The 6875-nt window shown below is 40.2% G+C and overlaps 1 long non-coding RNA gene across 1 annotated transcript; it reads right to left on the minus strand.

The window, feature by feature from the left end:
* Positions 1-204: 204 nt before the first annotated feature.
* Positions 205-3470, minus strand: LOC137626629 (uncharacterized). Its single transcript, XR_011041071.1, has 3 exons — positions 2860-3470; positions 1951-2509; positions 205-1263 (listed from the first exon to the last, which is right to left on the minus strand). It is a non-coding gene; the product is annotated as an uncharacterized lncRNA (long non-coding RNA).
* Positions 3471-6875: the final 3405 nt, after the last annotated feature.

The raw sequence follows: 6875 nt of genomic DNA on the forward strand, positions 1-6875 counted from the left end.
TAAAATAAAAGTATAATGCACCCACTAATATAAAAAAATAACCACTTTACACCACAATTAAGCACCAATACAAAATAGCAAGCAGAAGGTGACTGTATGAATAGCTGTGATTCTCTCCTCTGTTACATTCTTTTCAGAACAAATGTAAACTTTTCAAAGTAATGGACTGAAGAATGTCTAAGGAGCATTTAAACGGGAACAGATAGAGCAATTTACAACAATATTTTTACAGAAAATACAAAACTTTATTTTTAATATTTTCTTTTATTTACAATATTTAATGTGACAGTTCGTCACAGTTCCTCGCCGGTAGGATAACAGCAATCCCTGATGGCTGTTATATGGTTGGAGATCAGGTCGACCCAACAGTATGTTTTTATTCTGCAGACGGTCTTGGGAAACGGGATAAGGCATCTGGTATGGAGTTGTTGATGCCTTTGATGGTCCGAAGTTCAACATTGAATCTGGTTAGATGATATGACCATCTTAGAAGTTTATGATTCTGTAGTCGGGAACGTTCCAAATACACTAAAGGAGGATGGTCTGTGTAAATTATTACTTTCTGATGACCCTCAAGGTATGGTGAGAAATGCTGAAGAGCTGCTATTATGGCATACAGCTCTTTCTCGATGGTAGCCCATCGAATCTGTGCTCCCCGGAAATACCCTGAGTAGTAGGCCATGGGTAGGAGGGAGTCTAGAGTTATGTCCTCATCTGGAATTATGGGAGTGGATGATTGCCGCAGGACTGCTCTATAGCCGGTAGCACTGGCATCTACTTGTAGACAAAAACCTTAATTAAAGTCAGGAGCCTTGAGTATGGGTTTACATATTAGAATATGTTTTAATTTTTGAAAGATCGTACTTCTGGTGTCCAGGAAAAAGTTACTTTTGATGATGTTAATCTATAGAGTATGGCAGCAAATGAATAGAAATCTCTTACAAATCTTGAATAGTAAGATATCATACCAAGGAAGTTCTTTAAATCTTTTTTGTTAGAAGGAATAGGAAATTGCTTTATAATTAGGATATTGGCTTCTTTCGGGGCGATGTGACTGTTGCCGATGCGATGACCTAAATAAGTTACTTCCGCTGTGCCAAATGTGCTATTTACTAAATTGATGGTTATCTTGGCTTTGCGGAACCGTTCGAGTAGTTGCCTTAGAAGATGTAGATGTTCGTCCCAATTTTCACTGATAATGATCACATCATCCAGGTACACGTAGGTGTTAGGCAAGCCTGTGATAATATTACTCATCATTCTCTGAAAGGAAGCAGGAGAATTAGTAAGTCCGAAAGGTAACACTGTATAAGAAAATAAACCAAATGGGGTGGTAAAGGCAGAAATTTCTTTTGCCTTTTCAGTTAATGGAATTTGATAGTAACCTTTCATCAAATCTATTTGTGTTAGGATTTTTCCCTTCCCTATGTTGTCCAAGATATCATTAATTCGAGGTAGAGGAAATGAGTCTTTAATGGTGACTTTGTTTAATTAGCGGTAATCTGTGCATAGCCGTAGTTGACCATTGGCTTTGGGTACTAAAATGCACGGTGAAGCCCAAGGTGACGTACTGTGTTTGGCTAAATTATTATCTAGTAAGTATTGAATCTCCTTTCTTAAAGATTCCAGTCTTCTACCAACTACTCTATAATATGGCTGCTTTATGGGTGTAGTTCCTGGCTCTAAAATAATATCATGCTTAATTGTGTCACTGACTTTTAATTTATCCAAACAAACATCTGAATACTCCAGCAATAACTTAGTTAAAGTTTTACGGTGATTAGGTGGGATTTCTGCAAGATAACTTGGCAAGGATTCTAATACTTTGCTGTCGAGAAGATCATTCCATGGTACAAGAGTATCCTCTGAAAGAGTTTCTTCATCTACCCCCTGGTTTTTTAACTGAACTGTGGTATCAACAGAAACCGTTTGAGAAGAGATGTGACTTACCACATTAGCAGGTACATGATATGGTTTTATAAGATTAACATGTACCATTTGAGTAGGACGTCGTTGGTCAGGTGTGGAGATTAAATAGTTAAATTTTGAAGGTCTACTGACGATGATCTAGGGTCCCCTAAATTTCTCTCTTAAGGGTGCACCTGGTATAGTATGATAAATCGGAACCTGGTCGCCAATGTTGAATTCTCGCAGCTTTGTTTTCCTGTTGTAAAGGTTGGACATTTTCTCCTGAGAAATCAAAAGATTTTCATTAGCAAAATTATACATGGAAAGGAACTTTTCTTTCAGTTCTTTCATATAAGCTAACAGGGTGGTAGTATCCTCCTTATTATGAATGAAATTTTCTTTCACCATACTTAGCGTTGTTCGTGGTTTCCTGCCAAACATAAGTTTGAAGGGTGATACACAAGTCGAATCATTAGTTACACTGCGTAACATATAAATGAGGAGGTCTAAATTTTGCATCCCATGATTGGGTAGTCTCCACCATGTATTTACGTAGAAGATTTTTTATGGTCTGGTGTACCCTTTCAAGAGCTCCATTTGTCTGTGGATGATATGGAGAAGCATAGACATTGTGAATATTAAACTCTTGCATACTTTGTTTGAATAGCTTACTGGTAAAATTAGTACCTCTGTCACATTGGAGAATCTTAGGAAATCCAAAGGTTTTGAACACTTTAACAAGCTGACCAATGACGGTTTTGGCATTAATGTTCTTAATAGGCATGGCAATGGGATATCTAGTAGTAGGACACAAGACAGTTAGCAAGTACTCGCTACCTACCCGAGTTTTAGGCATAGGTCCTACACAGTCAATAATTATATTCTCAAAAGGTTGTTTTGGTACCGAGATGGGCTGCAAAGGTGCACGAATAATACTCTCGTTGGGCCTACCTGTGACCTGGCATCGATGACAGGACATTACGTACTCCTTAATATCTTTCTTTATACCTGGCCAGAAGTAGTCCTGTAAAACTCTGTGATAGGTTTTATTAACTCCTAGATGGGATTCAGAGGTGTGAGCCAAATCTAGAAGTGGTGGTACAAGGGTTGCTGGTAAGACAAGCTGATGACAGTCATGCACGTGGAAGTTACTGGTGCTTTGGAAGATCTAAAATGCCTGAAGACTAAGCCGTGATCAGTATAAAAATAAGGAGTCTTGGGGTTATCTGACAGATTTTCTACTCTTTTCCAGTATGTCGTAAGGCTAGGATCATTGCTCTGCAACTGCTGACACTTTACCTTGCTTAAAATTATTAATTCCAAAGCCTTCTCTACTTTAGATGTTTCAAGAGTTTTATTTTTCTTTGGAACCTTTGATAGAGTTTGAACAATTTTATTTTCATTTACTTAAGTTCTAGTTTCAGAATGACATCTGGATCCGTTACTTCTATATTCAAAGCATTGGTCCCTGCAAGGTCATTACCTATCAGTACCTGTATTGATGGATGTGGCAAGGGTTTATTAGACACAGCAACAGAATCTTTACCTGTGTAGTGGGGACACTGAAGTGTTACCTCAGCCAAGGGTAGAGTCTTGGTCGATGTCAAATCCGTTACATCAACATATTCTTGCTTCATTGTCAGCTCCCGTATCACGAAGACAAACGACAAGTTTCCCATTTACTGAACCTTGGCACGTGTAAGGTTTGAACGTATCTAAATCCGGAGTAGGGACAGTCACATGCATCGTTTTCTTGGAATCCTGTTTTTTACCAGGATTATGTTCTTTGACTTCAGACTTTTTACACTGAGGTTCTGGGCACTTTCCAATGAGATGTCCTGCCTGCTTACAGTATTTACAAAATCTATCTGAAAAAAAAGGTAGTTTTATAATGGGCAGTGTTATGACATTAAAAGACTTGGCTGCTGCTACCCAAGCTTTATTCAACTTAAACTTCAGTAGATTATTCCCTGAAACAACCATAAACATAATTAGCAGACCCCATAATAAATGTAATACAAACTATGTTAGATCCTCAAAGTAAAACTAATTAAATCAAATAGATACAAATGGAATAAACAAAAGGAAATACAAAAGAAACAGAATTACTTGATAAGTTGCTTTGACTGTCCCTCCATCAGGTAAGTAAACAAAGTATGAAAAGATCACCAGACAAAAGGTTCAGTGTGAGGTATGAAAGAGCAAAAGGACAAAACAATATTATAACATTCTTCCCCTCTAGATATAAAATTGGTTACATCACTTCATAAGTAATTAATCCCACCCATATCGGTTCGGAGCCCTTGACACCCGGGTTGATCTACGTTCTGGAGGTGATGCAGTCTCTGTTCTAATTTCAGCTTCTGGGTGAAGTCCCATACCTTCTGGAAACTCTTGATGGGTTGTCTGGGGTGACACTGGAGATTGAGATGGTATGGCCTCTGGTGACAATGAAACAGAAGGTAGTTCTTGATTTTCAGAAACAGAGTTATCCCTAGGGCATGGGGCCAAGTCACGTAAGGAAACCGTTGACTCTCGGCCGCTGGGATGTCTAATGTTAGCATATGTTGGGTTAGCAGATAATAGTTCAACTTCATCCACTAGGGGTTCATTTTTGCTTGTTCTGACAAACTTCCTCAATAATACCGGTCCTGACGACATAAGCCACGAAGGCAGAGAGCTCCCCGAGGATGAGCGGCGCGGAAATCCAAAAAAGCGTTCATGGGGTGTGACATTAGTTGCGGTCGACAGAAGGGATCTAAGTGAATGTATCACATCAGTGAGTACTAATTCCCAGTGCTGATCGGGAAGATTTCGAGACCTGAGTGCCAGCTGGATTGCCTTCCATACAGTACCATTGAGCCGCTCCACTTGCCCATTGCCGATTGGATGAAAAGGGGTAGTTCGACTTGTTGCAACTCCCTTCTGTGCGAGATAGGTTTTGAGCTCCCTGGACATGAATGAGGTTCCTTGATCCGAATGTATATACTGAGGCATCCCACACAGGCTGAATATTTGTTCTAAGCACTTAATCACTGTAGTTGTGTTCATGTTGGGACACGGAAAAGCGAAAGGAAAACGAGAATATTCATCAACCACAATAAGTAGATATGGGTTGCGCGAGGCTGTCGGAACTGGTCCTTTAAAGTCAATGCTTAATCTCTCCATTGGTTGTGTCGCCTTGATGAGTGTTCCTTCTTGGAATTTGTAGAATCTTGGTTTCAATTCTGCACATATCCTGCAAGAAGCACAGACCTTCTTAACGTCCTCGGTGGAAAAGGGAAGATTTTTCGATCTCACAAAGTGCAACAAGCGAGTCACTCCTGGATGGCACAGATTCCCATGTAGTTCAGTGAGGGTAGATGACGTAGAAACCACGGAACCGCAAAAAGCTCGGGTGAAGGCATCAGGAACCACATTCTCTTTACCGGGGCGATAATGTACTGTATAACTGAAGGCTGCGAGTTCCATCCGCCATTCCTGGATCTTATTATTCTTAACTTTAGTGCGTTTCCTGTTATCAAACATGAAGGCCACAGAACGTTGGTCTGTAACGAGATCAAAGTGTTGTCTAGCAAGAAAATGACTCCACTTACGTACAGCCTCCACGATAGCCATGGCTTCCTTCTCTACGATGTGATAGTGAATTTCACTTCCTTGTAAAGTCCTAGACATGAAGGCCACGGGCCTGCCATTCTGGTTGAGTACTGCTGAGACTGCTACTTCCGAGGCATCACATTCGACCTCAAAAGGCAAATTTTCATCCACAGAGTGTAGCGTTGCTCCTTCAAGTTCATGTTTGAGTAGTTCGAAAGCCTGCAAAGCTTCTTCATCTAAAGGAAATTTCTTTACTCTTGCTAGTGGTTGAATCTTAGCAGAAAAATTCTGTATCCATTTAGCGTAATAAGCAAACATACCCATTGCCCTCTTTAAAGATCCTTGACTAGTGGGAGGTGGTAGTTCCTGTAGAGGCCGGAGTCTTTCCATGTCAGGTTTTATTACACCATTCCCCACACAGTAGCCAAGAATATTAATGGTACGCACAGATTTAATAGTTTTAGTAGCATTGAGAGTTAGGTTCCTCTTGTTGATGACCTCAAGAAAGCGCTGCACGTTCTGATCATGTTGTTCTTGAGTGTGTCCAGCAATAGTGATATTGTCCAAATATGGAAAAGCACCTTGTAAGTTTTCTTCTTTCACCAACTTATCCATAGTTCGTTGGAAGGCTGCAACTCCATTGGTAACTCCGAAAGGTACTCTACAGAACTGGTACAGGCGTCCGTTGGCTTCAAAAGCTGTATACTTCTTGTCTGCTTCCTTTAGTGGGACTTGGTGGTAAGCGCTTTTCAAGTCAAAAGTCGAAAATACGCAATATGTTGAGAGTTCATTAACCATGGTGTCAATCCTTGGTAATGGATAAGCATCCAGTTCTGTAAACAGATTTATAGTTTGCGAATAATCAACACACATCCTTTTCTTATGCCGATTAAAGGAATCCTTAACCACCACAACTTGAGCTCTCCATGGTGATATGCTATCCTCAATAACACCCTCAGCCAAGAGACGACTAGTCTCCGCTTCAATGAATTCTTTGTCATCTTTACAGTAATGTCTTGATTTAGTGACAATAGGCTTACAATTAGGTAACAAATGCTGGAAGATAGAAGGTTCATCCACAGCAGCGGCTGCCAACAAACAGTAGGGGTTAGCACCAGATAAGTTGAGCGCTGGTTTCGGCCCACCGTATTCAATAGTCACTTTCTGATGCTGCTCTTGGAAGTCCTGACCAAGTAATACTCCTGAACATAAATCCTTCATTACTGCTAGACGCGTGGATGGATAAGTTTCTCCATTAAGATGAAGAGTCAAGTCTACATTGACATAACCTGGAGAGTTTGTATGCAAAGATTTCTGTGCTAAAGCGACGTCTTTATCAGTGGGATGTATTGGTAGCTTTAATTCCCACG

The sequence above is a fragment of the Palaemon carinicauda genome, chromosome 34, assembly GCF_036898095.1.
Source record: "Palaemon carinicauda isolate YSFRI2023 chromosome 34, ASM3689809v2, whole genome shotgun sequence".
In the NCBI taxonomy this organism is placed as follows: Eukaryota; Metazoa; Arthropoda; class Malacostraca; order Decapoda; family Palaemonidae; genus Palaemon; species Palaemon carinicauda.